General features: G+C 41.3%; 1 protein-coding gene and 1 long non-coding RNA gene across 3 annotated transcripts in view; one reads left to right on the top strand and one right to left on the bottom strand.

Moving 5' to 3' along the window:
* LOC112617170 (tyrosine-protein phosphatase non-receptor type 4) overlaps positions 1–7671 on the bottom strand; it is a 230589-nt gene extending 222918 nt beyond the window's left edge. For both annotated transcript variants that reach the window (XM_025373929.1, XM_025373930.1), the window contains exon 1: positions 6899–7671. The gene's annotated coding sequence lies outside the window, so the exon portion shown is untranslated. The remainder of the gene's footprint in view (positions 1–6898) is intronic.
* The window catches only part of LOC112617171, a 36776-nt gene continuing 16932 nt past the window's right edge, over positions 7539–27382 (top strand). Inside the window, exon 1 of the long non-coding RNA XR_003117862.1 lies at positions 7539–7656. This is a non-coding gene — a long non-coding RNA (uncharacterized LOC112617171). The remainder of the gene's footprint in view (positions 7657–27382) is intronic.

The raw sequence follows: 27382 nt of genomic DNA, 5'->3' as shown, positions 1-27382 counted from the left end.
GGAGTGATAGGCATCATGTCTGCAACTTGCTCTCAAATAATTCAGAAAACAGTCAAATGAAATTAGAAATGGTGCATTCCCCTGAAATGGAGAAATAAGGATTAAAATGTAGGACCAGAAATGAGAGATGATGAGGTTGTTTCACTGAAATTTGAGGATCCAATTAGATATAGTAGAAAAAGGGAAAGGGTTGAAGACAATTCCAAGGTTACCCCTTGGGGCATCCTGAAAAGAAGGCCTTACTGAGCCAAGCACTAGATGTTCCAGGCTCATTCTGTGTTGTGTATACACATGATACATAGCTAGTACAATGTTAAAAATTAGTTTAAGGCGATTTGGGAGCTCTTTGTTGTACTTTTCTTGAGATTTCTCATTAGGTTTGAAATTATTTTAAAATGTTAAATAAGAACTCATGACAACTTCACTGTCTAGCAAAATACCTGGCTCACTGGAAGCGCTCAATAAAAATCATCTGGCTTTCCCTCGCTAAAGAAGGGAAGTTGCTAAAGAAGAAATCTTAGCATTATCTTCAACTCTTCCCCCACAATGTCCAAATGGACTCTCAGGTCTAATGAAACTACTCAGTTTTCAGTTCTAATCTATATTACCCTATTTCTGGTTCCTATCATCCCTCCCGTGGACCACTGCAACAGCATCTGGTCTCTTTGGTCTCTCTGCTCCATTTCTAACCTTATCATCCTTGCATTATCCTTGTATCTTTGCATCATTATCTAGAAGTCACGAATTACCTTTCAAAACCCGCATCTAATCTTATCATTCCTTATTTAAATACCTCTAATTGTTCCCGAATGTTAATGCTGATTTCTCAAGAGGCAGACTAAATGCGTGTTTAGGGCACCAGTAACACAAGGGCACCAAAAAGATATTTCACACATACACACACACATACACGCACACGCACATGCACACACAACAGTGAAGTGGGGGAGGCAGCGGGTAAAGGGAGAGAAAAAGAGGCAGAAAGACGAGGGACTCTGACTTAAGAATTCTCAAGTTTACCTTAAGCTTACTTTAGGATTTGATATTTATTTCTGATTACACAGTGTATGCCAAGGGTGAGTGGGTACCATAAACTTTCCAATACTTACAGTCTCTTAAACAGTGGTTTTCCCAATCCTTTTCCCAACTTGGCAACAAAGAAAATAATAATTTCTTAGCACACTGGGATAAGCCACGAAGGCTATTCAAAGCCAAAAGAAACCATCCTGGGGCGGGGTGGGGAAGGGGATCTGATATGCCCAGGTCCCATAAACAAGGGTATCTTGCTCTCTGAAACACTGGTAAACCATTCATGGCACACCAGTTGGGAAGCTCTATTTTAAAGGTCTTAAAATGAACCCACTCATTGCCCAAACACAAGGACCCCCACAAGGCTTCATTTCCCACTGCAATCAACACACATGCGTGCGCACGAGCACACACACACACACACACACACGCACACGCAGAGATTCACACACAGGAACAGACAACCACACCCACCCAGAGACAGACAGACATATCCAACAAGACAACTTACATTTCTCCAAACACAACACACATCCGTTCATACTTGACTTTTTGTACATGCTGTTCTCTCTACCCAGATCAATTCCAAATGATCCTTCAAGACCATATTCAAATGCCACTTCTCTTTTCCCCAGATCTTATTACACTGTCACTATGAATTGTAATTGTTTGTTGACATGTGTTACCATCCTAGAATGTGAGCTCAAGGACAAAAATCATGTCTTATTTACCTTTATACCATTGCTCCCACTACAACTGGCATTTCAAATGTTTGCTTAACTAACATATAAAGGAATGTTCACCATCATCCCCAAATAAATTTTCAAATTACATTAATTAAAACAATGAAATACAATTATACAATTAGCATTTTTTCTTCCCAAAACAAGGACACCCACTGTAGGTACTTTTGTAAGAGAGAGATCTGGCATAGAAATATTCATGACACTTGACCATTATCCCAGTCCTAGGGTTTTAAACTGAGGAAATAAACAAAAAACCGGTTAACAAAAGGTAAATGTCTAAATCAGTCATGGTATATCACCTGAATGTTTAATCACTTAAATTATATTCACTGACCTTGGCGGCTTTGGGTAGCTAAAATAAATAAATAAATAAATAATATTCATGAAGATGGGAATAGAAAAATGAAAAAAAAATACCAACTATCACTTATTGATCATCTCTTCTATTTAAAGCACAATGCTAGATGCCTTACATATATTATCTTAATCCTCACAACAATTCAAGGCCAACTGACTCAGAAATTATATAATTTGTACAAGGTTTTTGAGGCTAGATTCCAAACCAGATTTGACTCCAAAGTCTATGATCTTTTCCCTACATTGCACAGTCTCTACTACACAATGTTCCCAATATATTCATCTCAAAATTATATCTCTACCACACAACTTTATTTTATAAATATGAACAATTATCTGCAAGGAAACAAAAAAAAATATATTATGGTGGTGACCAAGGGTAAATGTTGTTACAGTATTTATCTTTTTAAAGAATTAGCAACTTTTAAAAGCAGTATTGTTGAAAAATAGACTAAATTCATAAGGCAATACAAAAGAAACAATTCTTATTTTAATTTTTTTAACCTAAGAAAATTAAGGAAACAGAGTAGGTAACGTAAAAATTTAAGCAGGAAAAAAAAAAAAAGCTTAAGAAGGATGTATTAAACTATATCTAAACAAACATGTTAACCTTAGGGTACCTATTACCAGGATTCATTAACTGATCCTTGTGAGTGGATTAAGCAGCATTCTTCCAGAAACAGGTGAAGTTTGAAAAAGGTTTAAAGAGGTGGCATATGAACTGGAGAAGGCGATGTTTAAATTAAGGAAACGAGGACAAAGGAAAAAACAAGGCTATTTTCTTTTTAAGCAAGTATGAGAAATAAGGTTAATGAGATGAAGTTGGTAGAAAGTCTTCAAGGTGAAGCAGGTAAATTTGTAATTAATTTGATAAGTACCAGGGAACTCCTATATATTTTTAAACGGGAAGGTGGCGTGTTAAAATATGACCTTTAAAGATTCAAACTTTGTTCCATCATAAAGTACTGCCTTGAGTTACACAATGTTTTTGCCAAACAACTGGGGAGGTGGGGAATAATCCACTACCCTTTATGTGTGCTTTATACATACTCTTCTCAAAAAGAGAAACTGACTAAATAAAAATCTTTAGGTAATGGGTGAGCATACTGGGGAGGGGGATCCTTTCAGATACAATGCTTGTGAATATTAAATGCTACTGTATGTTTTAATAAGAATCACAGAACTTTAAGCAAGAAGGAACCTTGGAGATAATCTTTCAGTGGCAACCCCTTCATTTTCACACCAGATTAAATTGAAGCTCAGAACTAAATAACTTGCCTAATGCCATATATAAATAAACTAGTGCAAGATTAAATACTAGAACTCAGATTTTCTAAGCAGGAAGGCCTAAAGCTATGCTGTCCAATACTACAGATACCAGCCACATCTGGCTATAAATTTAAATTGATTAAAATTAAATACAATTTTAAATTTAGTTTCTCAGACACACTCGTCACACTTTAAGTGCTCCACAGCCACACATGGTTAATGGTTACCATAACTAACAGTGCAAAAAATATTTCTATCATATTTGTCAATTATACTTCAATAAAATTGAAGGAAAAAAGAATATTTCCATCATTGCAGAACGTTTAATTGGACAGAACTGATCTAAAGAATAGTTTCAGAGAATTCCACTTACTAGAAGTATGAGCCTGGACAAGTTATTTCATTTCCCTTAGCTTCTATTTGGCAGGGAGGGGACAGGATTAATAGTACCTACCTCATAAAGTGTACTTGGTGAGTGGAACATGAAAAGCCCCTTATACGGTATCTGACACTTAACAGACAATAAATACTAACACTCTTCCCTTCTGGATCCTTTTTTCTTTCAACTACTCTATATAACCTCCTTGTTAAAAAACACAAACACAATAACCAATCCAAGTTATCTTCCTCATGATAGTCTATACGATGTAATTTTCATTTTGTACTAATTTATTCAACTACTTGCATCTCTCTTCCAAAGTTTCTACTTAAGAATAATGAAATGAAGAATGAATGTGAGGGAAGATACCTCTAATGAAATGAAAGAGAGTCTAATAAATTTCCCCTCCTTTTTTTCCCCATTCATGCAAAAGGTAAGAAATTATGCTGTTCCTAGACAATGGTACTTTCATATCAATAAAGATGATTCTATGGTATTTCTACATTATACCCTATCTCACCGTCTGTACTACTAATTAAATATTAAATGAAGAGATAACAACGCCTCCTTCCTACAGTACTTTTCTGGCAAACAATAAAAAGGATGTTCGGAATGCTGAGCCAAACTCAAGGCTTCAGAGCTTATTCTAGTAAACTGGCAAATTTAACACATCTGGACTGTGGTACATAAAAAACTTCATAACATGCAATAACCAAGAAAAACAACAAAATTCAACTCAGTTCGTAAACTTCTACCAATAGCTAAATTTTATATAGGAGCAACAATTCATATTTAGCCACAATAACCACTCCTAGCCACAGCAACCACTCCTAGTGAGTTGATCAATTTTGCATTCTAAGAATTTAGGCAGAACTTTTAAACATTTGCCCCTAAACATACACCAAACAAGATTTCCACATATTTTTAGAAAAGTTTTCTTGTTTAAAAGTGGCCATATTAACTCTCAAGCGGAGGCAAAAGTACTCTCGATAACAGACCTCCTTGCAATTCTCTGCTAGTCTCTTACTGCTCCTTAAAGACAATACTAAAAACCATGATCACTGATCCCGCTTTTAGAGTTTGTGAGTCATAAATAAATACTAAACAGATTATGTTTAAAAAACAATACTATTTTAAAAATACAAATCACACTTTAATAACAATCTAACGAAGTCATGTAAGTTAAAAAAAAAGCTGAAAAGTTTTTATTACCATCTCACATAAACTGTATTACTATCTCACTTTATTATACTTTTTTTAAAAGTTAGGCATCTATGCCCAAACTGATTAAATTGAGTATGAGAGATCTATAATTTTTTTAAAGTCCTTCAACAATAATGAAGTGTACACTGGTCACAGAATAGTTCAAATGAAATTTCCTGAGGCTGCATTCTAAGTACATCCGACCCAGAAAGTATTTTTAGCAAGTATGTTCAATCAATGCTGGTTTTATGCCTAGCCTAAATTAGAAATTGGGTGTTATAAATTTAAAGTAACAATGTTACCAGGGACATTTTAAAAGATATTTAATTAGAACATAAGAAAAAAACACAAGTTTGACTCAATTCAATACCTACAGCTCCGAAGCTAAGACGTTAGAAAACGGGCAGTAAGAAAATCCCATCCTCATCTATTACTACTTTTGAGGAACCTATGATTTTCTAACTTAATAAACGTGGACCTACTCAATTAATATTTTTAAAAACTACAAAATAGTGATGCCTCCTTGGATTTTAAAAACCTCTTGCCAAATTTTTAAAACAGACTAGCAAAATCACAAACATTCCCGTGTACAAAAAAGACTGTTTCTCTTATAAATCACTCAAGATCATATTATGGGACCGTGCGTGTTTCAATGCAAAATGTAACAAAGATATGTGTACCATAAAAAATGCGAAGAGACATAAAAATTGCTTTTGTGGTAACTGGAGCGTAAATTTATTCTGACAAAAAATGGTGATGTCCACAAAATGATCACATTCATGAGCTAGTGAAGAGGTTCTGTACAATACACAAACTTTTGCTTATGAGTTTTTTCTTTAAAAGAAAGCTGAATTTATATTAATCAAATCTAAGATTTAAATGATATATCTAGCTCTATTTCATTAAGCACACTTTAGGCTCTGAACAATACTTTATTTTAAGGCCATCTCCTTCCCCCTTAAAATTGAAAAAAAATTTTTTCCTCTGGCACGTTCAAGTTCAGAAAACCAAGATTTAAAAATGCCCTGGTTTTTACTATTCCAGTCTTCTTTCTACTCTAATTGCCTTTTGCAAGTCGGACACATTGGCCTTTTGTTTTTATCTTTCTCCATAAATACGTTTTAAATGTGACCAATCCGCTGGACTCTTTCAACTGGGCCCAAGATCTGGACCCAGAAACTTAGTATTACTGAAACCTCTTATTCGAAAAGCAGCTGGCATACTGCAGATGTATAACAAGTTACCCTAGAACAAGCCTTCTGAAAAATCCTACAGATCGTCCTTGTACATACTGATGTCACTACATGATGCAAGCCCAGACATAAAATCTTCCACCCCAAGTTTTGCAGAAACATCCACACATCACCTGTGCAACTGTAAGCTGTTCCATTTTATGGAAACCCTGCGAAATGCATCATTATTTACCTACATCTCAACTTTTTTTTTTTTTTTTTTAGCACAACTACAGATTCCCAAATACAGGTATAGACTGATAGAATCATAACAGGCTTAAAACTTCAATGGTAGGAATAGTTGGCTCATGCAACGTGCAAAAAGCGCTCATATGAGCCAATTAAAAAAAAAAAAAAAAAAGGAATTCTACCAGCAATGGAAAACTCAAGATTCCAAAGCTTTACCTAGAGTTTAGGTACTGGGGAACATTCCATCTCCGCACCTATTCCATCCCTTATCCCTTCTCTGACCCATAACAGAGATTCCAACTATAACCCCCGCAAGAGCAGAGGTCCCAGGAAGAAAGGAAATAAGGCATTTTTTTTTTCCCTTCCTTTTAAATCATCCTCGTACCTCAGGCTTGCTCTACCTGGCTCACCTCCCAGGAGCCACACATGCAGGTAAGAGCCTCGCGTTCAGCGTGCAGGGCCGAGAGGCCGGCGGGGACCGGAGAACCTCTTACCTTCGTATATCACAGCCGCGTCCTCTCGGCTGGAGAAAAAAAAGCCTCGAGGCCCCGGCGCGCAGGGGAGAAGCGCGTCCGCCGTGCCGCTCCGGGGGGCTACCTCAGCGCCCCCCGAGCAGCCGCCGCCGCAGCGGTCGCGCCACGACCCGGAGCCGCCAGCACCACCTCATGCTGCTGGGCAGCCGCGGGCCGGCGTCGCCAGGGAGGTGGCAGGGAGGCGGGCAGCCGGCGACCTCTCCTACCTCCCTGCGGGGATGAGATAATCCACACCCCCAAAAGTGCGTGGGGGAGGGGGGCCTGGCCCCAATCCTCCGACCCCTCGGCCAAAGCCAAGTCTCTTTCCTCTCCGGCTCAGGCCCAATTCCGGCCCCTGGAACCCAGGAGTCCTGAGAGAACAACGTTGCTGGTGGGGCGCGAGGAGCGGAAAAGCGCGCTGCGCGGCGTGAGCTGGCGGGTAATCCTGGGCAGCGTTTGTGTGTGAGAGTGCAAGAGGAGCTCAGTCACCCCCCTCCTTCTCCACCTCCCTTTCCTCCCCCTCCTCCTCCGCTATCTCTTCCTCCTCCCTCAAGCACACCCCCTCTCCCAGGCCGCAGCATAGCAACCGAACATGGCGGCTGCGCAGGCGCCGCCAGTCAGCGGCCGGGAGCGGCGGCGGCAGCAGCAGGAGGCGATCTCGCGAGAAGCGAGGCTAAACGCCTGCCCCGCGAGCGCAGGGAGGAGAAGTCGCTCCAGTCGGAGCGCGGAGGGACACGCAGGTGCGAGAGAGGACGGCGTAGCAGGATTGGGAGGGCGGATTGGAGCGCGGATTGGAGCGCGGATTGGAGGGGGAGGCGGAGCGCTGTGGCCCCCGCCCCGCAGCCGCATCGCGATTGGTTGCTTGGGCTGCGACCCCTGCTGCAGCCACTGACCTGAGGGACCGGATACTGGGACAAGAAGCCTGTGTTAAAAGGGAAAACCAGACCGCTTGGCAGCAGGTCGCCCCAACCTCAGTGCTCCTAAAGGATATAGGTTTTGGGGGGCAGTTTTGAATCATTTCCTCTCCTAAACATAGGCTCCAAAACAGCCTCAGCAACCAACCTTCGTTTATAAAACAAACGTTCGGGGGTGCCTTCTGTGTGCCTGGAACGGTGTGCTTTTTAAAATTTAGTTCATTCCAATAACATGAATTTGGTGTTATCACGCCAGGGTTTTTAGCCAGGTGCATTATAATATTTTATTGGTGATACAAACTTATTGGTAATACGACAGTTGCCTGCGGGTGATCTCAGCTGAAATGGAGGAAGAAGGGATTTGGGGACCGCCACACTTCCTTTTTGCCCAATTTTTTATTAGTGCCCTTTTCTGTCTCCAGGTGCCTTCTTTGTCCTTCCTTGCTCTTAGCTTGAGCATCCTATCAGAGCCTACCTTTATAAAGACGATCTTTCCAAAACCACTTTCCCCCCAAGCCGACAAAATGACTACAAATCAAGGGAATTTGAACAAATCTGGACAAGATAGAAATTTATATTGACTCACTTCTGCCTCACACCTGTTAGTTTTTCCATTTGAAAAAGACAGCTTGCCCATCCATGTTTCCTGCTTTACTTCTTCACTTGCTTTTCTTCCCAGATCTCTGTTGTAAGCAATGCTCATTCATTCCTCCCTAAATATGCATTCCTGCCTGTGACTCGCCATTTTCTGTCTTTGATCATGCCAGTCCCTCTGCTAAAATGCTCTTCACCTCATTGTCATCTGTCAACATCCAGTCATCCTCCAACCAAAGATCATATGAGACTTCCACCAGAAATTGAATGTTTCACATAAATAGAATCATACAATATGTAATTTTTGTTGAGAGGCAAGGTCTCGCTATGTAAACGGAATCATACAATATGTAATTTTTGTTTAGAGGCAAGGTCTCCCTATGTTGTCAGGCTGGTCTCCAACTACTGGGCTCAAGAGATTTTGCCTTAACCTTTGGAGTAGCTGGGATTATAGGTGTGAGCCACCTGGCTTACATGTAGTCATGTGTCTGGTGTTAAGCAAGACACAAAAGTTCCCGAGTGGAACTTCCCCTGCAAGTCACCAGGATGGACCCTTTGAAGTTACCAATACTCACCATTATTCCTTGAAAAATCTGAGTTCACCTTAAATCTACCTGCCTGCAACCCTGGAAGGAGAAGAATCAATAATTGTCCTTAAAGAGAGAGAGAGAGCGCGCTTTAGACTGTGCCCCAGCCTCACATGGGCCCATTGAAAGTTGAATTGTGAAATAATAAATTAATATATCTCACACTTTAATGTACATGCTGATCACCTGGGGTTCTTATTAAACTGCATGTTCTAATCCATTAGGTCTAGAGTGGACCTGAGACTCTGCATTGCTTTTTTTGTTTTATTTTTTACATAGAGACAGTCTCTCACCAGCCCAGGCTGGTCTTGAACTCGCCTGGCCCCATACAATCTTCCTGCCTTGGCCTCCCAAAGTGCTAGGATCACAGGAGTGAGCCACTGCACCTGGCCTAGAGACTCTTTCTAACAAGCTCCTTGGCTTTTGGACCACCCTGGAGTAGCAAGGATGTAGTTCCTTAAACTGCAGTCTAAGAAAATATATATGCAAATTCTCTACAAAATATGTAAATATTTTGCTCTTGCTTAAATTATGTTCTTTTAAAAGTTAATATATTCTAACCGCTATGCTGGATCATTTGATGACCACCTTGTAACGAAACCCTGCACTTGATTTTGTATTTGGCACCAAGCACAAATTTAATTTTCTGGGGCTAATGGGAAAAGAATAGAATACTTCTTGTGGAAAGGACAGCATTCTGGCTAAGCGAAGGTCACACGTCCTTTACGGCACACTGCACAAAAGTTTAACAGAAATTCAAATAGAGAAGAATGTTGGGATAATTAAGTCAATTATAAGCATGCCAAACAAAAAAGCACATACCATAGCAGTGAGTTCCATATTCTCATATCAGAGGACAATTTAATTTCAGCAAAACAACAAATGTCGTTACCACACATTACATACATAATATTAATCGAATTTTTTAAATTTGTGAATTTAATTTCTAAAATTATTTTAGTTTTATAGACGTGAGCTATAAGAATAAGAAATTATTACCTAAAGTTTATGTATAATTAAGAGACATAATTAAAATGACTTAACAGTTGGAAGTTAGCAAGAATTTTTTTTTTTTTTCATTCAAAAGTGGCCTCAAACATTACTGGATATTGGCAGACACTGCTATTGACTGATTTTTTTCCTTGTCTGCAGCCTGCCCTTGACTGTGCTTTGGGAGAGTAAGAGCAAAGGTTGTATCCACACTTGGAGGATATTGGCAGGCAAGGACTGGCCATTTTGCACTGTGTGGTCAATGGTAGGACCTCTCTTAACCCTGGGTAGCTACAGCCAGAAGGGAACAGGCATTTGTTCTTGCCTGTATGGGCCTTGGCAGTGACCCCAGGCAGCAGCAGTGGAGAAGCAGCTTTGACTAGGCACTGTGGCTGACTCACCAGCACCCACTATCAGTAACTGGAGAGGACCCCTTTGGAAGAAATGAGTAACAGTGGGATCACTGGGGATATCTAGGGAGAAGAACCTCAAGGGAAGGTTGGACTCTACTCGCTAGGTAGAGCTCAGAGTGGTATGAATTTTAACTTCAAAAAGCACATGACTTAAACTGACTTCATTTTGTTACCTATGCTGGTGAGGCGGGACATACAAGGTATACAGGCTTTCAGTCAAATGTGAGTGCTGTCTAACCTGGTCCCCAACAGGAGACCTTGGTTAGGTACCTGTCTGCCTTAGCTAGTCAATTAAGGGAGAATTTCATCTTTTTTACCTGCCTGGAATCTTCATGCATAACTTAAAAGCAAAAACAAGCATATTTAAATAATTGAAACCTTTAAAGAGGTGGCACACGTTTCCAGTAAGTTCAGGATTCTGTGGCTTGGGCTTCCTTTAATCACAGAGCTGTGTTAAATATACTTAAAACATTAAAAATCCTATACCATATAACTCGGAGGCAGTTGGCCCAGATTTGTCACCATGTCAGCATGGCTCTCTCCCTCTTCATTTTCAGCAATTCTTTCCTTTTTTTCCTTTATTGCTGAATAGCAGCAGAAGACCTGTTAGCAATCCTGATATCAGGAACTGTACAAAAAAAGTGTAACATTTTAAAAATCTAAGACTTCCTCCTACTCTCAGTCCCACTCTCAAAAGTTTTATTGACAGTTCTTGCGTACCCTTCCAGAATTTTCTCTGAATATATAAGCTAAACCTACATCTCTTTTCCCTACACACAAGGGATCATACCGTGTTTCACTTACAAATGTGTGTGGAAATCATTCCTCAACAAAACATACGGATACATGTCATTCTAAGGGCTGAACCATAATGTATTTAACTTTCTCTAATTAATGGGCATCGGGCTGTTTCTAGTAATTTACTGTTACAAATAATGCTCTAAAGAACGTTTTCATCGAAGCATTTCTTTAAGACAAATTCTTGGAAATGCAATTGCTGGGTTGAAGGGTACGGCCATGTTTAACTTTGATAAATGCTGCCAAATTGACTACTGATTGCCTCACTGTGTGGGAGTTATTACTACTATAATCGACCTCTTATCATTCTGGGTTTTGTATTTTTCACAATAAAAAAAAAAATCCCATATTTTCTTCTAGTACTTTTAGTTGTGTTTTTTAAATACTTAAAAATCCATGATCCTAATCTCAGGATTGTTAGTGGGTCTTCTGCTGCTATCTGGGAAATAATTTTGGTGTAAGGGGATAGAGATGCAGTTTTTTTTTTTTTTTAAATAACTATCCAGTTGTCCTAATACCACCTATGGAATAAACACACACACACACACACACACACACACACACACACACACCCCAGATTGCTTTCATCAGATATGAAATTCTCAAAGATTTTTTTGGATCTGGACTTTTTTTTTACTTCATGCCATTGATTTACTCCATCTCTATTTTCATTTCTTGTTGCTGCTGTAACAAATTACCATAACTTTGACCGCACATGGTGGCTCATGCCTGTAATCCCAGCACTTTAGAAGGCCGAGGCAGGTGGATCTCTTGAGGTCAGGAGTTCAAGACCAGCCTAGCCAACATGGTGGCCAGGTATAGTATAGATGGAGTTCCATCTATAGTAAAAAAATACAAAAAATTGGCCAGGTGTGGTGACACACACCTGTAGTCCCAGCTAATCGGGATGCTGAGACAGGAGAATCACTTGAACCTGGGAGGCAGAGGTTGCTGTGAGCTGAGATCACACCACTGCACTCCACGTGGGTGACAGAGTGAGACTCTGTCTCAAAAAGAACTCCCAAAAACCAAAAAAATTACCATAACTTTAGTGGCTTAAAAGAACACAAATTTATTATGTTACAGTTCTGGACATCAAAAATCCAAAATAGGTTGCCAAGCTGTGTTCCTTGAGGAGGCAGGCTCTAGGGGAGAATCTGTTCCCATGCCTTTTCCAGCTCCTGGAAGCCACCTGCATTCTTTGGCTCATGGCTCCCTCCCCCATCTTCAAACCTAGTAGCATGGCATCAAATTTCTCTCTCATCATCTTTTCTGCCTTTTTTTCTCCCTCTTGCCTCCCTTTTACAAGGATCTTTGTGATTGCATTGTGTCTACCCACATAATCCAGGATAATAGTCACATCTCAAAATCTTTAACTTAACCACATCTGCAAAATCCTTTTTGCTGTGCAAGCTAACACTCACAGGTTCTGTGGATTAGGGATCTTTGGAGGCCATTACTCTGTTGCTATGGTCTCTAATACCAAGCTCTTTTACTATTGGAATTTATAATGAGTTTTAATATCTGAAAGAGTTCATTGCTGCTTATGACTTCTTTTTCCAAGATGAACATATTTTTAATTATGTGAATTTAAAATATGTGAGTCCTTGATTGTGACTGACATAAAAAATTACATTGACAGCATATATAGTGTACCTAGTATAGCTGGTATAGATTATCTGAAAAAAATTATCCATTATAATTGTGTATATAGAATGTAATGTGTATATAGAAATGTGTTCTTAGGACACTGATTATACATATTATAAACTACTTAATCTGTATATATCTTCTTAATGTAAACATTAATGCAAATTAGTCCTCATAATTTTCATTCATTTAAAAAAATATATTGCTCACTTACTATTTGCTAGGCACAAGAGGTTGCCATTGCCTTCAAGTCAAGTATTTTTTATTCTTAGGATTGTGACTTATTAGTAGGTTGTGAAATCAATTTGGGGGATCATGACTAGCACTTTGAAAAAAAAAAGGAACTGGAATAGACTAGAAAATATCAGAATGTATCGCACAACATGAAGATAAGCATTGTACTGTGAAGCTTTAACTTTGGTTATGTGTTTGAGCATTTGTGTGAATATTGGTTGCAATATAAAATCTTTTTCTTTCTTTCTTTTTTTTTTTTGAGACAGAGTCTTGCTTTGTCGCCCAGGCTGGAGTGCAGTGGTGCGATCTCGGCTCACTGCAAGTTCTGTCTTCCGGGCTCACGCCATTCTCCTGCCTCAGCCTCCCAAGTAGCTGGGACTACAGGTGCCCACCACCACGCCTGGCTACTTTTTTGTATTTTTTAGTAGAGACGGGGTTTCACAGTTTTAGCCAGGATGGTCTCAATCTCCTGACCTCGTGATCCACCCTCCTTGGCCTCCCAAAATGCTGGGATTACAGGCATGAGCCACCATGCCCAGCCAAAATCTCTTTCTTTCTTACTCTGGATATGGTGGCCAAAAAAGTTTGAGAGCTTCTGGTCTGAAGGGAGAAATAATAAATAAATAAACAACACAAATTAGAATGAAGAGTGCTTTCATAGATTAAATTGTAAACTCCGTGAGGACAGAACCAAGGCTATTTCACGCCTCATGATTCCACCACAGCTTAAACTAATGTGTCCTATTAGAACATCAGCCCTCAGTTACTATTCTTGAATAGATGCATGAATGGTGTGGCCCTAGAGTGCTAGAGAAAGCCATGAAAAGAGATCAAACAACCAGCACATTCTGTGCCTTACATTTTGCATGGTTTCCATTAGAAGTCTTAGACTGTGGGGACAAAGTTTGGTGAGGAAAATGATCTGATGTAATTAAAGACCACGCAAAGCCTGTGAAAGGGAACCTTGAGGGACCTTGAGTGACATCTAGTGGATTCTCTGACCAACGGGGAGACACCAGCCTAAGGAAATCTCTTTCCCATTAGGTGAAATATTATTGAATATGCTGTTTGCTTTTGAGAGACAGAGAGAGAGAGAGTTGGGCTTCATCCATCCATAGTGTATAAATGTTACTTTATTTGTGGGTGAATGCTACAGGTTTATTAATCTGTGCCCTTTGTTTTGTATTGGCTTGTCAATAGGAGCTTTATCATCAGATTGGAAAATCTTGATTAAGCTTCATGACTTTATAATGTGTTACTCACCACCTGGTACAGCACTGTCAGGTGTGTAACAAATGCCTGTTGTTAGCTGGCTGACATGCTTTAGTCATTCATTCAACCTGTGGTCATTGATTGGATACCACCCACATTAAGGATTTCATTCCTGGCCAGAAGTTAGAAACACCAAGGAAGTTTTTAGTAAATGCAGATGCCCTTGCCACACCCTAATCCCACCTCAATTCTCATTTAATTGGTGAGGGTCGAGCTGAAGCTTCTCTCTATAGAGAGATAGAAATTTTTTTTTTTTTCAGCTCTCAAGGTGATTCTACTGTGCAGCAGGGTTGACATTTGGACAGGCACTGAATGTCATAGACCATCAATGTAAAACAGGGATCCCTACCCTCTATATTGGTACTTCTCAAACTATCTGGGGTGAAAGACCAGTCCATCATGGACCAATATTTTTGTAGAAATAAATTACTATAAAATGAAATGAAAAAACAAAGACATACAGCATAATAAAAACAAATCCCAATATTTTATTACATTCAACAGAAATTAATTACTCTGTCAAATTTCTCTAAAATGTTCTAACTCTTACTCTCAATTTCTGGATTTATCTTGTTTTGGACCGGTGACAAACCATTTGCAGCATGGCACTTTGAGTCACAGTGCTCCCTGTTACATTCTAGATGGAGATGGAGGCAAGGAGAAGACAGGAGATGCAAAACACACAAGTAACAGTACTAGCAGGACACACAAATTGTTCTTATTGCATTTAAAGAGGAGGCCTGCTGACCTCTTAGTTAGTACCTTCCATGTGGCAGAGCCCCATGGAGCCACCAGGGCCCAGAGCCTAGTCCTTGGTTTTACAGAGCCCAAATTTTGATCTTGTCAGAACACACACATTAATCAGGCACTTGGCACTGTCCATATGCTAAACTGTTTTTAAGAAACTGGTTACAAAGTAAAATCACTCTCTCTTTGAAAGCAAATATGCCTTTGGAAGGGACCAGATACTGATGTTTGCTATAATGATAGCCTCTTTCCAGTATGAAGGTCTCCAGGCATGAGAAGTTATTTAGGGAACATAGAATGGAGATCTCTCCCAGCCCCACCATGGAGCATCCCCCTCTAGTGATGACAGTACTCATGCCCAACTGATGCATGTGTCTGTCCCTTGGACAGTGCTTAAGAAGCACAGACAGACTTTGACAACCTGTCACACTTCTAGGATGTTCCCTTCTGTCCATTGCCACCAAGCAGGCATGTTCAACGTACTGGTTTGAGTCAACACTTTCTCTGGTTTTAAAGCACTTCTAAGTATATCCCACATTGCCGTGATTGGACTTCAGTGATCCCCAGTTTATTATCAGCGATAGATATGTCAACTATCTCCAGCACAGATTTGGTCCACAGATGACTCATCCATCCTGAGCTGGTCACTCCTTCTCACCTTTTTATATGCAGTCTTTCCTTTCTGCCTTTAATGTCCTGCCTTCCCTTTCTTTGCCAAACTCCTTCTCACCCTTCGGATTTCAGCTGTCAAATTGGCTCCTCCCAGAAGCCACCCTGACCTCTCATCACTCAAGGCTCAACTCTCTCTGCCCAAGCAAAGCACACAGCCCATGAGACTGCAATGGCCAGTTTCCTCTCTTCTCTCCAGTTGACTTTTGTGCTCCTTAGAATAGTGATCCTGGCTTTTGTTTACTCTTGGGTCCACCGAAGCCATACATGTTAGAGCCAAAAAAAAAATTTTTTTTTTGAAATAAACGGATTTTTCCAGCAGCATTCTGGAAGGATAATGTAATGGCAAGGGGTAGTAGGAGATATAGGCAACTTCTAATCTTGTGAAGCTTTGTGATGATGGTGGGGGGGAGAGGTACAGTGTTTCTTGAAAGTCAAGCTGAAGAGTATGAGCATTAACTGGTAGATGATGAAGGTGTGTAAGAAAGGGAGTATGATGATAAAGTGAATGATTTAAGAAAAATTCATATCATGGTATTGAGGAAGGAGAGATTACATTTGGGCAAGGATTGAACCTGGCACACCGGTTAAAACAGTGGTAGTATCTCCGCATGAGGGGTATCTCAGAATCACCTGAGATGCTACATCAATACCCTTCCTTTCCCCACCCAGTTCCGATGTGTCACCCACACCCTTCTAGGTCCCATCCCTGGTTAATAATCACTGCCATGGGAACCTCTGCACTGAGGGGAGTCTGTTCCATGCCTAAGGTATAGGGGAAGGAAATTCAGAAGTCTGTTGTAATCTTGTAGATGTGAGATACTAGAGATTTGATGTGTTATCATCACATATTTAACCAGTTTAAATAATGATTCCAATTTTATATGTGAACTTTTGCTGGAGGTAAAGCAAAATTTATAATAGATTGTAACAAATGGTGATCTTAAAAGCTTATTGCTAGTCACTTGACTAAAATTTTTATTAATTTTCAGTAAAGGCTGTTGGCTCCCCTATTTATTATAGTTCCTGAATTTTCTACTGAATGCTGACAGATTAACCCAGCATTTTACTGTGGCCTAATAATTTTCATTGGAAAAACCAACTAAGTTATCTAAACTATATTGTAAGCATTCAGCAAGTTATATACATTTTTATTCTTCAATCTGAAGGTCCGGGACCACATTAAAACAAAAGTTAAGGTTGTGCTTCACTCTTTTTAGGTTAACTTTCTCAGAATTAAAAGACAAACTGCCCATTATGAGTGAGACAAACATTTCTTTGATTAAAATCAGTGACTTACAAAGTCTTGCTATTGCCGGTTCAAGTTTGCCACTTCTAGTTTCTAACTACTTTAGGTTCTTCTCCTGTCAATACTAGCACTAGGGATTATCTAAGTCACACAGTTTAGAACCCGACTTTCTTTCTTTATTTTATTTTATATTTTTCGAGATGGAGTCTGGCTCTGTCGCCAGGCTGGAGTGCAGTGGCGCGATCTCGGCTCACTGCAAGCTCCACCTCCCAGGTTCAAGCAATTCTCCTGCCTTAGCCTCCTGAGTAGCTGGGACTACAGTCACCTGCCACCGCGCCCGGCTAATTTTCTGTATTTTTAGTAGAGATGGGTTTTCACCATGTTAGCCAGGATGGTCTCGATCTCCTGACCTCGTGATCTGCACATCTTGGCCTCCCAAAGTGCTGGGATTATAGGCGTGAGCCACTGCGCCTGGCCTAGAACCCAACTTTCTATCTGAGCATCAGGTTTCAGAGAGAGAGAGAAAAGAGAGAGAGAGAGTTGTAGGTGGAGGGCAGAGCAAGGCTTAAACCTGAGGCTTAAATTTTGTGTGCCTTATTCCTTCTTATCCAAACAGGTGTATGTACCTTCCTGAAATACAGACCCAGGTGTCCTCTGGTGTGCAAAAAAAATACTATAATAATAAGAAAATCACATATAAATGGAATTTTCAATTACAGGAACTTGAAAGTATACAGATGAGTCATAAAGATTTAATCCAATAGGAATTTGTAGGCTGTTAAAAATCAAATTTAGAATTAAGTGAAGGGATTTGGGAATGGGCAAAAGATATACAGAATATTTAACAAATCAATCTCAGAGAACATCAATTTCCTTTATTGCCCCTACTTCTATACTGCTTGTTCTCAGATCCTTGTTAATCCTGAAAGGGCATCAGGGGGCAGCCTGTGTCTGCTGTGGGGCGTAGGGTCCAAAGAAATGCTCTTAGTCATTTTGTATTCACAATGTTTCATTTCTTGGGAACTGATGAAAACTTATTCTAAAAGCCAAGTTGGGGTCGGGGGAGAGAGGACAAGAACAAGTGCTCTGGCAGGCTAGAAATAACTTACAGAATCAATAATTTCCAAGTTTCCGACAGAGCCAGGTTAAGGATGTTGAAATTGCAGCAGTTGTACCTACGTGCCAAAGCTGACACACACATCCGTAGACAAATGCACACTTAAATTCAGGATGAGTTGAATTGTCAAGGGTCCTCCATTCCAGGACTTAAAAAAAAAAGTCCTGGGAGAACAATGTTGATGCCCGAGAACAGGGAATAAATAAATTTAGTTATGGTTTAGCCATGCACATATAGAATGTTATTCAAGTGTTAAAAATAATGTTTATAAATAAGTTTTACTGACATGAAAAAATACTTATGCAATATTAATTTAAAAACTGCAAAATTAGTATATGTAGTATTAACTCTGCTTAAGAATGACATGCATAGGGAGGGATGAACAGGTGCAGCACGGGATTTTAAGGCAGGAAATTATTCTGTATGATACGATAATAGTGGATACGTATCAGCATGCATCTGTTAAAACCCATTGAATGTACAACACAAACAGTGAAACCTAATGTCAGCTCAGACTTAATGTATCAATATCAGCTCCTCAGTTGTAAAAAACACACCACACTAATGCCTGATGTTAACAATAGGGGAAACTAGGCGAAAGGGGAGGGGAGAGGGGATATATGGGAACTCTTTGTACTTTCTGCTCAATTTTTCTGTAAACCTAACAGTGCTCTAGAAAATAAAGTCTATTGATTTTTTTAAACTGTATTTTTAAAAGACTGGAGGGAAATACAACAAAATGTCAGCCAGAGTGTGCCATCCTGTAAGACAGTGATAGGCTCAGATTGCCTGAGATCAAATTCTGTCTCCTCTACTTATTGCTTAAAGTACTTGAACTATCTGTGTTTCAGTTTCCCTGTCAATTAAAATGGGAATCATGATAGTACTTATCTCATAAGATTTCTCCAGTAAATCCATATTATTTTGATAATTATGAAAAACTGTATATGCATTGTATTATAGATTTTATCTATATGGAAAATTATGTGTGTATGTAGTTTGTATTAGTTGTCTATTGCTGCTTAGCAAGTTACCTTGGCATAAAACCCCAGTAAACTGTTACCTCACAGTTTCTGTGGGTTGGGAAAGCGAGAGTAGCTTAGCTGGGTGGTTCTGGCTTAAGGTCTGCTGTGAGGTTGTGGCCAGGGCTGCTATCATCTGGAACTGAAGGCCAGAATGGGGCTGGAGGATCTGTTTCTGAGATAGCTCACTGCATGGCTGGCCAATTGGTATGGGCTTTTGGCAGAAGGTGAAATTCTCCATAGTGCTGTTTGAGTGTCCTCACAACATGAGGGCTGCCTTCATGCAGAGAAAGTGATCCCAGAGAGGGCAAGGTGGGAGCCTCCATAATTTTTTATGCCCTAGCCTTGGAAGTCACTCACCATCATGACTACAATATTCTATTTGTTACAAAGTCAGACAGATACATTGTAGGAGAGAATGACACAAGGGTGTAAACACCAGAAGGCAAGGATTAGGACCATTGTGGAGGCTGGCTACCACACATGTACATATGTGTATATCTGTATGAGTCTATGTGTCTGTATATGCCTGTGTCCATGTCTCTGTGTGTGTGTGTGTGTGTGTGTGTGTATTTATCACCCTGCTGAAGCATTATCCCCATGCACCTGCATGTACATTCTTGTCTTGTGTATTCTATTGAAGCAACCCCCAATGCTTTTTTGGCTGCCTAGCACTTGGTCCTAGCAACCTCTTTCTGTCCTTCCTTCTTTCCCTCTCCTCCTCCTCCCTTTCTTTCTTCAAGAGTTGCTCATTGTATACCTATTAAGTGGCAGCGAGCCATCTCTGCCCACCCCTCTGACTCTATCTCTCCTGCCCTTGCCCTCTATGCCTGCCTGTTCTCAGATGCCCCTCCACCCTCCACCCCAGCTCTGGTCCCTGCCCACCCTCCACCCCATCTGTGCATGGAGTACTCAGAAAGCCTAGGCTAGCTGCAGATCCCTTGTTATGCTAATGCATCAGTCCTCCTGTTCCCGTTAACAGGCAGCTGAGTCTGAGTGTGGTGCTTAGCACAATAGCTGGGAAATCACAGAAAAACACACCCAGAACAGCTCAAGAGGGACTATTCACACAGATCAAAGAGCCTAATATTTTATTCTGAGGTTTTCATTCTTTTATAACCATAAAACTCCAAAGTTCAATAGAAAGTCAGCTTGGCTAGCTTACTATGATTATTAACAATAGACTACTAATAAATACACAGTCTGTAAGGCACTTAGGGGTTCACAAAGGGAAACAGCTGAGACACACGGGTCAGCCTCAGCCTTCTCAGTTCAGCAGGGTGGGGCGGGGGGGTGCTGTCCTAAGAGACCTGCACATAGGCGGAGAAGAAGCAAAAATTAACAAAAGAATCCAAGAGACTGAGATAGTCCCTTCTGCATTTGGCAGAAAACCTAAAATACAGTGGCTCATACAAGGAGAGGTTCATGTCCCTGTCCTGTGAATAATTGAGGGAGGCACTCCTGGGCTGGCATAGTGGCCCTGCTCTGTGACGTCCTCAGGCACCCAGGCTCTTTCCAGCTCCTGCTCTGCGATCCCTCGGGTGTGGCTCTCATCTTCATGGTCTAAATTGGTGATTAGGTCTCCAATACATCCATATTCTAGGCGGCCACTGGAGGAAGAGACAAAGAAATGGGGGCAAAGGCAGGTGCCTGCAGCTCAAAGGAGAGTTTCCTGAAGCTGGCACATGTTACTTCTTCACTGGCCAGGACTCAGTCATGTGGCCACACCTTGAGGCAAGGGAGCCTGAGAAGTGTGACCTCTACTGCAGGGCTACAGTGTTCTGAAATGTGGGGCTTCTGTACTTCTAATACTGAGGGAGAGGGGAGATTGGGAACTGGGAAATCCGTAGCAGCATCTGCCACAGTGGAGAAGGACAAATCACTGGCAATCCAGACCTTAGGCTCCTCCCCATTCTAGCACATCTCCATCTCCCTCTCACCCATAGTATTTCCACTATGTGTCACAGTTGACAAAAAGCTGTCATGTATCGGACCCATTTTAAATGTACAGCATTTTGATTTTGTTAATGTATTAAAAATATATTACCTACAAGGCAAGCATGTCCACTGGTGACTGCTCCCAAGCTTGGGCCCTCCCCATCGGCCATGAGTTGACTGCTGTGGTCAGGTTGGCATGTGTTCTTCCCAGGCTTTTTCTACCAGGCATGCCTTGAAGAGCTGCTGCTAGCATTGGCGAGAGGTCTGAGGCCTCCACAGAAGGGGCTCTACACCCTGTGCCTAGCGTCCAAAGACAGTTACTTAAACCACCAGACAACATCCCTCCACCTGTTCCTTGCCGCCTTCTCTCAACCCTCCTGGTCTTCACTGAATCCTCACATGGCCCCACCAGCTTGGAGATCTGGGCCAGTTGCTCTGGTTGAAGCTGGCTTTCTGCTTAATTTTCATTTCTCCTTCCTGGATCAGGTCTTTTACCAAGCAACTGTCAGGATAACACATGCCCTGGCCCCATCTTAACCTGTGCTCTGAGCCTCCCTTTCAACCTGGACAAACTGGGTGGCCCTCCTCAGCAGGGATAGCATCTGCACACTGGCAACCGTTATTGAGTGCTTGCCCCCTGCCAGGCACTGCTGTCTGCACTTTGAAGGTTTTAACTCCTTTGCTCCTGTCACCCACACAGCTAATAAGCACAGCTTTGCTAACAATGCCAGGCTCTGATCCTGTCTTGGAAATACTGGTTCTGTGGAAGGAAGTTGAGCTGTGGAGTACAACAGATTTATTTGTTGTATGTTCTTAGGCAAATTACTCCACCTCTAAAAATGGATTATTGACACCTGCAAAGTATGAGGAACATTAAAAGAGATGGCATACAAAGCACTTAGCCTAGTGCCTGGTACACGGTGTTATTAATTAATAGCAGCACTTGTTTGTGAAGATAAAAAGTAATTCAATAGTGTCCGACGGGAGAGTAGATTATTTTAAGATCCTGCCCAGTGCTCCATCAAGCCATTGCAGAGTGCCTGGGGTGGGGAGGAAATACCCTTCCATGTCCTGTCTCTTCAACCACTGGTTATCCTTGCTACTACAATTGGGTCTTTGCCCTAAGATTTTTTCCCTTTTTCTTTTAGTGCTTTAAGACATTTCTGATGTAAGTATGCTTTGGTAGTAAACTGAGAACTTTTCCAAGTCTGTTTGGGCTTGCAGCATTTGGAATTATCGTGCATATCAGAATCTTTCCACATATGAATGTTTTATATGCTTAGGTAATAAGAAAGGGAAGGAAAGATTTTACAGAATCACAGATGTAGTCTTAATGGGAAAAGAGCAGGAGAAGCATCAACCAAAAAAGGAGAGAATTGGAACTATATCTTCAATAGGGAAGAGGGAGCATGTGCCGCTGTAAAGTGTGATCACTGTGATGTGCCTTTTTTGTTGTTGTTGTTATAAGCATACCAGAATCTACACATTCAAACTGGTACAGTTTTCCAGCTTAGTTATTTGGGGAAGTTATATGTGTTTCCAACAACTTGACAATTTCTCAAATATTATCAACTGATATTTTATCACTACCATCCAGGTTCCTGTATGAAGAGGGTGCCAATATCTGTCCCTTGTAGGTACTCTGTCATCCCAACCCGTATTCTTAACCAGTTCTGGTTGAAGAAGAAGATAAACTAGGACTTCTAAACCCACCAGCACTCGGCTTAGTTAAGTGCCTTCTCTGTGCCAGGCACCATGCCAGGATCTGGGTTTGCAGAGATAAATATAACACAGTCCCTGCCCTAAAGGATTTTGGAGACCAGAGAAGGGATGATCTAAAAGCCTGTACACTCATTCTCCCTCTCTTTGCAAGGGGTAAAATTTCCAAGTGTTCATGGAATTGAGACCAAGCAGTGAGAGAACTGTCTGTATTGACATAAAGCACACACTCCAGTCCCTGAGAAACACCACTACAGTCATCCTGGGGCACCTACGGTTGTTGCCCGATTGGCAAAAATCCAAACCAAGAAGAACTAGGTAACTGCTGTGGCTGTGGAGCACTTTGCTCTGGCTAAAAGTCAAGTTTACCTACAGGGCAGCCGCAAGTGCCTCTGGCTTGAAGCTCCTCCAGAATGAAGGCATCGTCAAATGGCAATTTTGAAAAAGGCAAAAATATCAATCTCTTTGAAGTGATTTCTAAACTCCTTAATTTACAGAATGATAGATTTAATTTTGGTCTGATTTATTTTGGTACCAATGATGTCAAAGCAATTTGTTCCTGGATCAATTCAGTGAAGAGACAGCATCTTCAATGTATCAAGAGGTTGGTTTTTTGTGTGTGTGGTAGAGGACATTCTATTGCTTTAATACTAACATTCTAGAAATTAGTCCTTATATTTTATGTTCCCTCCAAATCATTTGTAACATATTTATTAAAAACTCCAGATGTACTTTCTGGTACATACAGTTAAAATAAATGCATTAATTTAAACGATCAACAGTCATGAAGAGGCAGGGTCCCTTAGTGGGTAAGCATATAGTTTCTGGGCCAGGTGCGTTGGCTCACGCCTATAATCCCAGCACTCCAGAAGCCCTAGGCAGGTGGATCACTTGAGGTCAGGAGTTCAAGACCAGCCTGGCCAACATGGTGAATCCCCATCTCTACTGAAAATACAAAAATTAGCTGGGCATTGTGAAATGCTCCTGTAATCCCAGCTACATGGGAAGCTGAGGCAGGAGAATCGCTTGAACTTGGGAGGTGGAGGTTGCAGTGAGCTGAGACCGCGCCACTGCACTCCAGCCTGGGTGACAGAGCAAGACTCTGTCTCAAAATACAAAACAAAACAAAAAGAGTATAGTTTCTAGCATTACCCTGCAATGATTCAAATCTCCCTCTGCCACTTACTATCTGTGTGATTTTGGACGGGCTATGCAAACCCCCTGTGCTTGTTTCTCCATCCATAAAATAAGAATAATGGTATCTACCTCATAAGATTTTTATGAAGATCAAAGGAACTAACAACATAAAGCACCTAGAACCATCCTGGCACAGAGTAAGATCTGCTCTATAAGTAGTAGCTGTTATCATTGATGGGACACTTACCATATGCCATGCCTGTTATATATATCACTGAATTTACACCTCCCAACTCCCCTCTGAGCAAGTATTAGTATCCCCATTTAGCATATAAGGAAACTTGAATTTAGAGGTTTCAACAATTCAAATCAGACACAGTGTTTCAGACTGAAGCTTAGTCACATCATTACATAATGGTTTTCCAAAATGGAGCTGGACAAATCAAAGAGTGTTATAAAAATGCAAGCAACCCAACTTATTAAAGGTAAAACATTTTACCTATTAAAATGCAGTGTCATGTCTTTCTGTCTCCAGCTAGCGTGGAGAGAGCCTAAGCCAGTAAGGCTGAAAAGATGGGCTGTCTCTGCATTTCTATGTCGTGAATTTTGTGTTGGCATCAGAGAAGAGCCATAGAAAGCTTCTACAGAGTGGAGAAATGAGCATCTCTGTATTTTATAAAGACCACCACCATGATGGTGACACATAGACTGAGGGGGGGAGGGTGAACATAAAGGTGGGGGATCAGTTTCAGACCCTTGTAATAACCCAGAGAGTTATGATATATGTTTGAGCCTGGGTGGAAGTTGTGGATATACAAGAGAACAGAGATACCTGAGATACTAAATAAATAGAAACAATATGACTTGATCTATTTATTACATGGTGGAACCCAGGTTTCTGGCTTGGCCAAGTGGCTGGATAGCTGGTAGTGCCAGTCACCAAGATCAGGAGGCACAAGAGAAAAGGCAAGTGAGAGAGTATCATGAGTCCATTTAGGAGAAATTGAGCCGTGCGTGGGGACTAACACTGGCAATCCCAGCATTTTGGGAGTCCGAGGCAGGAGGATCAGGAATATGAAACTGGTCTAGGAAACATAGAAAAACCATCTCTTAAAAAAAAAAAAAAAAAGCCAGGCATGGTAGTGTGTGCTTCTAGTCCTAGCTACTTGGGAGGCAGAAGTTAGAGGATTGCCTGTGCACAGGGATTTGAGGCTGCAGTGGGCTATGATGGGGCCACTACACTCTAGCCTGGCAACAGAGTGAGACACTGTTTCTAAATACACAGAAGTAATTGAACTTGAGGAGCCTGTGAAATTCTATCCAAAAGTCAATGAAACATAGAGATCTGCAGCTCAGGTCTCTAGCCTGCACTGGAATTAGAGATCTGAGAGGTAGTGCACGTCATAAGGATAGTGTCTGGAGAGAGAAGAAAGGAAGTAAAGGGAAGAACTCTGAGAATAAGCCCCAACATTGGGAATAGGCCCCTGTAGTAAACCAGCCTGGAGACTGAGCAGCCAGAGAGCTCAGCAGAGGATGAGGAGAGAGTAGGGCCCCAGGCACCAAGGGAGGAGAGCCTTGGAAGATTGTGGAGGGGTTGACAGTGCTATGTGCCACAAAGCTGAGTAAGCTGTGAGTGGAAAAGTATTCTAGGGAGTGGGGAACTTAATATTCATTCATGACCTTTGCCAGACAGTTTCAAGGGAGAAACTAGGGTGGAAGCCAGATGTCAGGGAGTTGAGGAGGGAGTGGGAAGTGGGGACTTTAAATGACGACAGGTGACAAGGCACTTAGCTGATTAAAGAAGGTGAGAGGAATAGAAAGAGGGGAAAGAATTGGGGGGAAGTTTTGGTTAGAACATACGTAGTTCTAATTATACTGTGTCTGGACAGGTGCAGTGGCTCATGCCTATAATCCCAGCACTTTGGGAGGCTGAGGCAGGCAGACTGCTTGAGCCGAGGAGTTCGAGACCAGCCTGGGCAACATGGCAAAACCAATGTATTTTCGCTAAAAATACAAAAAATTATCCAGGCATAGTGGCACATGCCTGTAGTCCCAGCTACTTGGGAGGCTGAGGTGGATCACCTGAGCCTGGGAGGTCGAGGCTGCCATGAGCCATGAGCACGCCACTGCACTCCATCCTGAGTGACAGGAGTGAGACCCTACCTCAAAACAATAATAATAATAATAATAATACTGTGTCATGGGATTCAAGTCTCCATAAGGGTCAATTGATCGTCTCTTTTTAAAATCCTGTGGTAAATAAATCCCAAACCCAAGGTAACCATTTGGCAAATGAACTGTCTGTGCTTTCCTAGCTCCTCTGGGATTTGGGAGCACCCTGAAGGGTTGCGATAGCTCCATCCATAGCCTACTCAACCACCATTGTGTTGGCCCTTTCTTCTTGCTAACAGAACCCAATGTTGTTGATGTGGCCATTTGCCCAGCACCACAGTATAAATTGTAGTTGTTCTAAGACAATCAACACAATGTGTTTCTCTTTGCCAGTGACTGGTCTAGGGGTGTGTGCGACCCAGTCCTAGCCAATGGGATGTTGGAGGACATTTTCTGAGAACTTCTAGAAAAGATTCCTCCCTCTTCCTCCCCATCACCTCATTCCCTCACTATAAAAAGAGAGAAAAATGAGGAGAAAGTCTTTTTTCCACCTATCCCTTTCCATTCTGTTTAGGACATAAAAATAATTGTAAAGAAATTCAACGAAATTCTTTTTCCAACAGTGATTCCTTTGATGCAGTCTTAGAAAAATCAATTTTAAAATTATTTCAGAAGCAAGTTTTTAGGTGCTCTTGCTTTGCGGGTATCCTAAGCAGACATTTATTTAGTTTATTAGACAATCTAACATTGACCTTGAGCAAATTTCTTAACTTGTATGACCGTCAGTTTCCTTCTTGATAACCTGGAGCATGAGAATAGCTACCACATGGGCCTGTTGTGGGAACTGAGATGGGATGCGCAAAGTGCCTAGCATAGCAATGATGGTGCTCGACTCCTATTTTCCTGTGGGTTCTTTTTTTTTCTTTGAGATGGAGCCCCGCTCTGTTGCCAGGCTAGAGTGCAATGGCACAATCTCAGCTCACTGCAACCTCCGCCTCCTGGGTTCAAGCAATTCTCCTGCCTCAGCCTCCCAAGTAGCTGGGATTACAGGCATGCACCACCACGCCCAGCTAATTTTTTTGTATTTTTAGTAGAGACAGGGTTTCACCATACTGGCCAGGCTAGATTCAAACTCCTGACCTCAGGTGATCCAACCACCTTGGCCTCCCAAAGTGCTGGGATTACAGGCAGGAGTTACCGCGCCCGGCCTTCCTGTGGGTTCTTTACACACACCCTCACTAGGAAAGACTAGGAATGGCCAGGTCTACAGGTGAATTACTGATAGCCAGTGACCTCCCCAGGGG

The sequence above is a fragment of the Theropithecus gelada genome, unplaced genomic scaffold, assembly GCF_003255815.1.
Source record: "Theropithecus gelada isolate Dixy unplaced genomic scaffold, Tgel_1.0 HiC_scaffold_15884, whole genome shotgun sequence".
In the NCBI taxonomy this organism is placed as follows: domain Eukaryota; kingdom Metazoa; phylum Chordata; class Mammalia; order Primates; family Cercopithecidae; genus Theropithecus; species Theropithecus gelada.
The sequence above is the reverse complement of the archived record's forward strand: the minus strand, read 5'-3'. Positions and strand labels throughout refer to the sequence as shown.